The sequence below is a fragment of the Triticum dicoccoides genome, chromosome 4A (assembly GCF_002162155.2).
Source record: "Triticum dicoccoides isolate Atlit2015 ecotype Zavitan chromosome 4A, WEW_v2.0, whole genome shotgun sequence".
Classification (NCBI taxonomy): domain Eukaryota; kingdom Viridiplantae; phylum Streptophyta; class Magnoliopsida; order Poales; family Poaceae; genus Triticum; species Triticum dicoccoides.
In genome coordinates, this window is record NC_041386.1 from 145,674,634 (window position 1) to 145,685,598 (window position 10,965).

The window sequence follows — 10,965 nt, forward strand, 5'->3', positions numbered from 1 at the left end:
GAGGCGGCGGCTGGCGGCGGCACAGGGCTGGGGCGCGGCGGCTAGGGTTTGGCTGGTGCTGGGGCTGGACCTCCCCCGGCTTAGAAAGGCTAGCCGGGCCGGAGTCCTAGTCGGACACGGCCCGTAGGTCGGTTCACTTTTTTTTTAAATTATTTCGCTCGGAAGAAAAATAAAAAGAATACTAAACGGACTCCAAAAATTCCGAAATAAATTTTCGGGGGCTTCTAAAATCAAGCCGCACAAGGTGAACATTTATTTGGGACCTAAATGCAATTTTGAAAAAGGCATATTTTTCCTAAATTCAAATAAAACACCGAAAAACTCCGAAAAAAATCTTATTTGATTTTATTATTAAATCCTCAATATTTCTTTATTTTGGGAAAGTCATTTTATTCACTCTCTCATATTTTTGTAATAGAAATAATTGATGATAAAATAAATAAAATCAAATGATCCTATTCTCAAAATTTGAGAGAACTCAAATATGAAAATAACGAAATCCCCAACTCTCTCCGTGGGTCATTGAGTTGCGTAGAATTTCTACGATCAACCAAAATGCAAAATAAAATATGATATGCATTGATGATCCAATGTATAAAATTCCAAATTGGAAATTTGGGATGTTACGTGAGTCAAGTGGTTGTGCAACCCAGACATTTTGAGTATGTGCTCACTGGCAGAACTATTTTCCTCCATCTTACAGCTGAAGAACTTGTCAGAGACTTCGTATCTCTCGACCCGGGCATGAGCTTGAAAAACCATTTTTAGCTGTTCGAACATCTCATATGCTCCGTGTCTCTCAAAACGCTTTTGGAGCCCCGGTTCTAAGCTGTAAAGCATGCCGCACTGAACGAGGGATTAATCATCAGCACGTGACTGCCAAGCGTTCATAACGTCTTGGTTCTCTGGGACAGGTGCGTCACCTAGTGGTGCTTCTAGGACATAATCTTTCTTGGCAGCTATGAGGATGATCCTCAGGTTCCGGACCCAGTCCGTATAGTTGTTGCCATCGTCTTTCAGCTTGGTTTTCTCTAGGAACATGTTGAAGTTGAGGATAACGTGGGCCATTTGATCTACAAGACATATTGTAAAGATTTTAGACTAAGTTCATGATAATTAAGTTCATCTAATCAAATTATTCAATGAACTCCCACTCAGATAGACATCCCTCCAGTCATCTAAGTGTAACATGATCCGAGTTAACTAGGTCGTGTCCGATCATCACGTGAGACGGACTAGTTAACATCGGTGAACATCTTCATGTTGATCGTATCTTCTATATGACTCAAGCTCGACCTTTCGGTCTTCTGTGTTCCGAGGCCATGTCTGTACATGCTAGGCTCGTCAAGTCAACCTAACTGTATTGCGTGTGTAAATCTGGCTTACACCCGTTGTATTCGAACGTTAGAATCTATCACACCCGATCATCACGTGGTGCTTCGAAACAACGAACCTTCGCAACGGTGCACAATTAGGGGGAACACTTTCTTGAAATTATTACGAGGGATCATCTTATTTTGAGCTACCGTCGTTCTAAGCAAATAAGATGTAAAACATGATAAACATCACATGTAATAAAATAGTGACATGATATGGCCAATATCATTTGCTCCTTTTGATCTCCATCTTCGGGGCTCCATGATCATCATTGTCACTGGCATGACACCATGATCTCCATCATCATGATCTCCGTCATCGTGTCTTCTTGAAGTTGTCTCGTCATCTATTACTTCTACTACTATGGCTAACAGTTTAGCAATAAAGTAAAGTAATTACATGACGTTATATGTTGACACGCAGGTCACAAATAAATTAGACAACTCCTATGGCTCCTGCCGGTTGTCATACTCATCGACATGCAAGTCGTGATTCCTATTACAAGAACATGATCATCTCATAAATCACATATATCATTCATCACATCCTTTGGCCATATCACATCACAAAACACTCGCTGCAAAAACAAGTTAGACGTCCTCTAATTGTTGTTGCAAGTTTTTACGTGGCTGCTATAGGTTTCTAGCAAGAACATTTCTTACCTACGCCAAAACCACAACGTGATATGCCAATTTCTATTTACCCTTCATAAGGACCATTTTCATCGAATCCGATCCGGCTAAAGTGGGAGAGACAGACACCCGCCAGCCACCTTATGCAACTAGTGCATGTCAATCAGTGGAACCAGTCCCACGTAAGCGTACGTGTAAGGTCGGTCCGGGCCGCTTCATCCCACGATGCCGCCGAATCAAGATAAGACTAGTAACGGCAAGTAAATTGACAATATCCACGCCCACACCTGCTTTGTGTTCTACTCGTGCATAGAAACTACGCATAGACCTAGCTTATGATGCCACTGTTGGGTAACGTAGCAGAATTTTAAAATTTTCTACGCATCACCAAGATCAATCTATGGAGTCATCTAGCAATGAGGGAGAAAGGAGTGCATCTACATACCCTTGTAGATCGCGCGTGGAAGCGTTCAAGAGAACGGAGTTGATGGAGTCGTACTCGTCGTGATCCAAATCACCGATGACCAAGTGCCGGACGGACAGCACCTCCGTGTTCAACACACATACGGTTGGGAAGACGTCTCCTCCTTCTTGATCCAGCAAGGGGAAAGGAGAGGTTGATGAAGATCTAGCAGCACGACGGCGTGGTGGTGGATGCAGCAGGATCCCGGCAGGGCTTCGCCAAGCGCAAACGGGGAGGAGAGGTGTAACGGAGGGAGAGGGAGGCGCCAAGAGCAAGGGTGTGCGGCTGCCCTCCCTTCCCCCCTCTTTATATAGGGGCCTTGGGGGGGCGCCGGCCCTAGGGAGATGGATCTCCAAGGGGGCGGCGGCCAAGGGGTGGCTTCCCCCCCAAGCCAAGTGGGGGGCGCCCCCACCCCTAGGGTTTCCCAACCCTAGGCGCAGGAGAGGCCCAAGGGGGGCGCACCAGACCACCAGGGGCTGGTTCCCCTCCCACTTCAGCCCATGGGGCCCTCCGGGATAGGTGGCCCCACCTGGTGGACCCCCGGGACCCTTCCGGTGGTCCCGGTACAATACCGGAGACCCCCGAAACCTTCCCGATGGCCGAAACTAGACTTCATATATATAAATCTTTACCTCCGGACCATTTCAGAACTCCTCATGACGTCCGGGATCTCATCCAGGACTCCGAACAACTTTCGGGTTACTGCATACTAATATCTCTACAACCCTAGTGTCACCGAACCTTAAGTGTGTAAACCCTACGGGTTCGGGAGACATGCAGACATGACCGAGACGCCTCTCCGGTCAATAACCAACAGCGGGATCTGGATACCCATGCTGGCTCCCACATGCTCCACGATGATCTCATCGGATGAACCACGATGTCGAGGATTCGATCAATCCGTATACAATTCCCTTTGTCAATCGGTACGTTACTTGTCCGAGACTCGATCGTCGGTATCCCAATACCTCGTTCAATCTCGTTACCGGCAAGTCACTTTACTCGTGCCGTAATACATGATCCCATGATCAACCACTTGGTCACATTGAGCTCATTATGATGATGCATTACCGAGTGGGCCCAGAGATACCTCTCCGTCATACGGAGTGACAAATCCCAGTCTTGATTCGTGCCAACCCAACAGACACTTTCGGAGATACCTGTAGTGTGCCTTTATAGTCACCCAGTTACGTTTGTGACGTTTGGCACACCCAAGGCACTCCTACGGTATCTGGGAGTTGCACAATCTCATGGTCTAAGGAAATGATACTTGACATTCGGAAAAGCTACAGCAAACGAACTACATGATCTTTGAGCTATGCTTAGGATTGGGTCTTGTCCATCACATCATTCTCCTAATGATGTGATCCCGTTATCAATGACATCCAATGTCCATAGTCAGGAAACCATGACTATCTTTTGATCAATGAGCTAGTCAACTAGAGGCTCACTAGGGACATGTTGTGGTCTATGTATTCACACATGTATTACGATTTCCGGATAACACAATTATAGCATGAACAATAGACAATTATCATGAACAAAGAAATATAATAATAATCATTTTATTATTGCCTCTAGGGCATATTTCCAACACAAGGGACGTCATCGAGCTGAACATGTACAGAATTCGAAGGTGCCGTATGTTCGGTGGTTGATCGGTTGAATCGAGAAGACGTTCGACTACATCAGCCACGTTAAGCTAATGCTTCTACTTTCGGTATATGAGGGTACATGGACACACTCTCCCCCTCTCGTTTCTGTGCATCTCCTAGATAGATGTTGCATGTTTTTTAAATTGCATGCTACGTTCCCCAACAGTGGCATCCGAGCCAGGTTTATGCGTAGATGATATGCACGAGTAGAACACAAAGAGTTGTGGGCGATCATAGTTATATTGCTTTCCACCAACGTCTTATTTTGATTTGGTGGTATTGTTGGATGATGCGGCCCGGACCAACCTTACATGACCAAGTTCATGAGACCGGTTCCACCGACACACATGCAACTTGTTTTGCATAAAGGTGGCTGGCGGGTGTCTGTTTCTCCAACTTTAGTTGAATCGAATCTGACTGCGGCCGGTCCTTGTTGAAGGTTAAAACAACAAATTTGATGAAACATCCTTGTGGTTTTGATGCGTAGGTAAGAATGGTTCTTACTAGAAGCCCGTAGCAGCCACGTAAAACTAGCAACAACAAAGTAGAGGACGTCTAACTTGTTTTTGCATGGCATGTTGTGATGTGATATTGTCAAGACATGATGTGATATACGTTATTGTATGAGATGATCATGTTTTGTAAAAGTTATCGGCAACTGGCAGGAGCCTTATGGTTGTCGCTTTATTGTATGAAATGCAATCGCCATGTAATTGCTTTACTTTATCACTATGCGTTAGCGATAGTTCTAGAAGCAATAGTTGGCGACACGACCACGACGCTACAATGGAGATCAAGGTGTCAAGCCGGTGACGATGGAGATCATGACGGTGCTTTGGAGATGGGGATCAAAGGCACAAGATGATGATTGATATGTCTCCAATGTATCTATAATTTTTGATTGCACCATGCTATATTATCTTTTGTTTTGGACATTATTGGGCTTTATTATCCACTTTTATATTATTTTTGGGACTAACCTACTAACCGGAGGCCCAGCCCAGAATTGATGTTTTTTTTGCCTATTTTAGGGTTTTGAAGAAAAGAAATATCAAACGGAGTCCAAACGGAATGAAACCTTCGGGAACGTGATTTTTGGAACAAACAAGACCCAGGAGACTTGGACCCTACATCATGCAATCAACAGGGAGGCCACGAGGTAGGGCCGCGCCTACCCCCCCAGGCGCGCCCTCCACCCTCGTGGGCCCCCTGTTGCTCCACCGACGTACTTCTTCCTCCTATATATACCTACGTACCCCCCAATGATCAGAACAGGAGCCAAAACCCTAATTCCACCATCGTAACTTACTGTATCCACGAGATCCCATCTTGGGGCCTGTTCCGGAACTCCGCCGGAGGGGGCATCGATCACGGAGGGCTTCTACATCAACACCATAGCCGCTCCAATGAAGTGTGAGTAGTTTACCTCAGACGTACGGGTCCATAGTTATTAGCTAGATGGCTTCTTCTCTCTTTTTGGATCTCAATACAAAGTTCTCCCCCTCTCTTGTGGAGATCTATTCGATGTAATCTTCTTTTTGCGTTGTGTTTGTTGAGACCGATGAATTGTGGGTTTATGATCAAGTTTATCTATGAACAATATTTGAATCTCCTCTGAATTCTTTTATGTATGATTGGTTATCTTTGCAAGTCTCTTCGAATTATCAGTTTGGTTTGGCCTACTAGATTGATCTTTCTTGCAATGGGAGAAGTGCTTAGCTTTGGGTTCAATCTTGTGGTGTCTTTTCCCAGTGATAGTAGGGGCAGCAAGGCACATATTGTATTGTTGCCATCGAGGATAACAAGATGGGGTTTTCATCATATTGCATGAGTTTATCCCTCTACATCATGTCATCTTGCTTAAGGCGTTACTCTGTTCTTATGAACTTAACACTCTAGATGCATGCTGGATAGCGGTCGATGTGTGGAGTAATAGTAGTAGATGCAGGCACAAGTCGGTCTACTTGTCTCGGACGTGATGCCTATATACATGATCATACCTAGATATTCTCATAACTATGCTCAATTCTGCCAATTGCTCAAAAGTAATTCGTTCACCCACCGTAAAATACTTATGCTCTCGAGAGAAGCCACTAGTGAAACCTATGGTCCCCGGTCTATCTTCATCATATTAATCTTCTAATACTTTGTTATTTTCGTTGCCTTTTATTTTACTTTGCATCTTTATCATAAAAATACCAAAAATATTATCTTATCATATCTATCAGATCTCACTCTCGTAAGTGACTGTGTAGGGATTGACAACCCCTTATCGCGTTGGTTGCGAGGATTTATTTGTTTTGTGCAGGTGCAAGGGACTCGCGCGTAGCGTCCTACTGGATTGATACCTTGGTTCTCAAAAACTGAGGGAAATACTTACGCTACTCTGCTGCATCACCCTTTCCTCTTCAAGGGAAAACCAACGCAAATGCTCAAGTGGTAGCAAGAAGGATTTCTGGCGCCGTTGCCGGGGAGGTTTGCGCAAGTCAAGATTTGACTCCCGACAACGAGCCATTTCTAGCGCCGTTGCCGGGGAGGTTCGCGCAAGTCAAGATTTGACTCCCGACAACGAGCCATTTCTGGTGCCGTTGCCGGGGAGGTCTACGCAAAAGTCGAACATACCAAGTACCCAACACAAACCCTTATCTCCCGCATTACATTATTTGCCATTTGCCTCTTGTTTTCCTCTCCCCCACTTCACCCTTGCCATTTTATTCACACACACTCTCTCTCTATCCTCCCTCTCTTTCTCTATTTGCCTTTTTTGTCCGCTTCCTGTTTGCTTGTGTGTTGGATTGCTTGCTTGTCACGATGGCTCAAGATAACACTAAATTGTGTGACTTCACCAATACCAACAATAATGATTTTATTAGCATTCCGATTGCTCCTCTTACCGATGCTGAATCTTGTGAAATTAATGATGCCTTGCTGAATCTTGTCATGAAAGATCCGTTTTCCGGCCTTCCTAGTGAAGATGCCGCTACCCATCTGAATAGCTTCGTTGATTTGTGTGACATGCAAAAGAAGAAAGATGTTGATAATGATATTGTTAAATTGAAGCTATTTCCTTTTTCGCTTAGAGATCGTGCTAAAGCTTGGTTTTCATCTTTGCCTAGAAATAGTATTGATTCTTGGAATAAGTGCAAAGATGCCTTTATCTCTAAGCATTTTCCTCCCGCTAAGATCATCTCTCTTAGAAACGATATTATGAATTTTGAGCAACTTGATCATGAACATGTTGCACAAGCTTGGGAGAGGATGAAATTAATGATACGTAATTTCCCAACACATGGTTTGAATTTGGGGATGATTATACAAAAAAATTATGCTGGATTGAATTTTGCTTCTAGAAATCTTTTAGATTCGATCGCGGGAGGCACTTTTATGGAAACCACTTTAGGAGAAGCTACTAAACTCCTAGATAATATTATGGTTAATTATTCTCAATGGCACACTGAAAGATCTACTAATACAAAAGTGCATGCGATAGAAGAAATTAATGTTTTGAGTGGAAAGATGGATGAACTTATGAAATTATTTGCTAATAAAAGTGTTTCTTCTGATCCTAATGATATGCCTTTGTCTACTTTGATTGAGAATAATAATGAATCTATGGATGTGAATTTTGTTGGTAGGAATAATTTTGGTAACAACGCTTATAGAGGAAACTTTAATCCTAGGCCTTATCCTAGCAACCCCTCTAATAATTATGGTAATTCCAACAACAATTCTTATGGAAATTATAATAAGATGCCCTCTTATTTTGAATCTAATATTAAAGAATTTATTACTTCGCAAAAGAATTTGAATGCTTTGATTGAAGAAAAATTGCTTAAGATTGATGAGTTGGCTAGGAACGTTGATAGAATTTCTCTAGATGTTGATTCTTTGAAACTTAGATCTATTCCACCTAAGCATGATATCAATCAGTCTCTCAAATCCATGAGAATTTCCATTGGTGAGTGCAAAGAAAGAACCGCTAGGATGCGTGCTAAGAAAGATTCCTTTATAAGAGCGTGTTCTTCTAGTTTCCATGGTAATAAATATGAAGATCTAAAAGTTATTGATGTGTCCCCTATTAAATCTTTGTTTTGCAATATGAATCTTGATAATGATGGGACTGAATATGATCCACCTTTACCTAGAAGGCGTTCCAAAAATTTGGAGTTTTTAGATCTTGATGCTAAAATTGATAAAAGTGGGATTGAAGAGATCAAAACTCTAGATACTAATGAACCTACTATTTTGGATTTCAAGGCATTTAATTATGATAATTGATCTCTGATAGATTGTATTTCCTTGTTGCAATCCGTGCTAAATTCTCCTCATGCTTATAGCCAAAATAAAGCGTTTACTAAACATATCGTTGATGCTTTGATGCAATCTTATGAAGAAGAACTCGAGTTGGAAGTTTCTATCCCTAGAAAACTTTATGACGAGTGGGAACCTACTATTAAAATTAAAATTAAAGATCATGAATGCTATGCTTTGTGTGATTTGGGTGCTAGTGTTTCCACGATTCCAAAGACTTTGTGTGATTTGTTAGGTTTTCGTGATTTTGATGATTGCTCTTTAAACTTGCACCTTGCGGATTGCACTATTAAGAAAACTATGGGAAGAATTAATGATGTTCTTATTGTTGCAAATAGGAATTATGTGCCCGTAGATTTTGTCGTTCTTGATATAGATTGCAATCCTTCATGTCCTATTATCCTTGGTAGACCTTTCCTTAGAACGATTGGTGCAATTATTGATATGAAGGAAGGAAATATTAGATTCCAATTTCTGTTAAGGAAAGGCATGGAACACTTCCCTAGAAAAAAAATTAAATTACCTTATGAATCTATTATGAGATCCACTTATGGATTGTCTACCAAAGATGGCAATACCTACATCTATCCTTGCTTTTATGCCTAGCTAGGGGCGTTAAACGATAGCGCTTGTTGGGAGGCAACCCAATTTTATTTTTTTATTCCTTGATTTTTGCTCCTGTTTAGTAATAATTAATTTATCTAGCCTCTGTTTTGGTTGTGTTTTTTGTGTTTAATTAGTGTTTGTGCCAAGTAGAACTGTTGGGAAGACTTGAGGAAAGTCTTGTTAATCTTGCTGTAAAAAACAGAAACTTTAGCGCTCACGAGAACTGCTGCCATTGTTATTTGGAAAGTGCTATTTAGTTAATTATTTTTGAAGATGATTAATAGATAAATTCCTCACGTCCAGAAATTTATTTTATAATTTTTGGGGTTCCAGATCTTGCGCTAGCTACAGATTACTACAAACTGTTCTGTTTTTGACAGATTCTGTTTTTCGTGTGTTGTTTGCTTATTTTGATGAATCTATGGCTAGTAAAATAGTTTATAAACCATAGAGAAGTTGGAATAAAGTAGTTTTTACACCAATATAAATAAAGAATGAGTTCACTACAGTACCTTTAAGTGGTCTTTTGTTTTCTTTCGCTAACGGAGCTCACGAGATTTTCTACTTTAAGTTTTGTGTTGTGAAGTTTTCAAGTTTTGGGTAAAGATTTGATGGATTATGGAACAAGGAGTGGCAAGAGCCTAAGCTTGGTGATGCCCATGGCACCCCCAAGATAATCTAAGGACACCTAAAAGCCAAAGCTTGGGGATGCCCCGGAAGGCATCCCCTCTTTTGTCTACTTCTATCGGCAACTTTACTTGGAGCTATATTTTTATTCACCACATGATATGTGTTTTGCTTGGAGCGTCTTGTATTATTTGAGTATATATTTGTTAGTTTACCACAATCATCCTTGCTGTACACACCTTTTGAGAGAGACACACATGATTAGGAAATTGTTAGAATACTCTATGTGCTTCACTTATATCTTTTGAGTTATATAGTTTTGCTCTAGTACTTCACTTATACCTTTTAGAGCACGGTGGAGGATTTGTTTTATAGAAATTATTGATCTCTCATGATTCACTTAGATTGTTTTTAGAGTCTTAAATAGCATGGTAATTTTCTTAAATAATCCTAATATGCAAGGTATACAAGATTAATAATAAAATTCTCTTATGAGTGTGTTGAATACTATGAGAAGTTTGATACTTGATAATTGTTTTGAGATATGGAGATGGTGATATTAGAGTTATGCTAGTTGAGTAGTTGTGAATTTGAGAAATACTTGTGTTAAAGTTTGTGATTCCCGTAGCATGCACGTATGGTGAACCGTTATGTGATGAAGTCAGAGCATGATTTATTTATTGATTGTGTTCCTTATGAGTGGCTGTCGGGGATGAGCGATGGTCTTTCCCTACCAATCTATCCCCCTAGGAGCATGCGCGTAATACTTTGCTTTGATAACTTGTAGATTTTTGCAATAAGTATATGAGTCCTTTATGACTAATGTTGAGTCCATGTATCATACACACTCTCACCCTTCCACCATTGCTAGCCTCTCTAATACCGTGCACCTTTCGCCGGTATCATACACCCACCATATACCTTCCTCAAAACAGCCACCATACCTACCTATTATGGCATTCCATAGCCATTCCGAGATATATTGCCATGCAACTTTCCACCATTCCGTTATTATGACACACTTCATCATTGTCATATTGCTTTGCATGATCATGTAGTTGACATCGTATTTGTGGCAAAGCCACCGTTCATAATTATTTCATACATGTCACTCTTGATTCATTGCATATCCCGGTACACCGTTGGAGGCATTCACATAGAGTCATATTTTGTTCTAAGTATCGAGTTGTAAGAAAATAAAAGTGTGATGATCATCATTATTAGAGCATTGTCCCAGTGAGGAAAGGATGATGGAGACTATGATTCCCCCACAAGTCGGGATGAGACTCCGGAC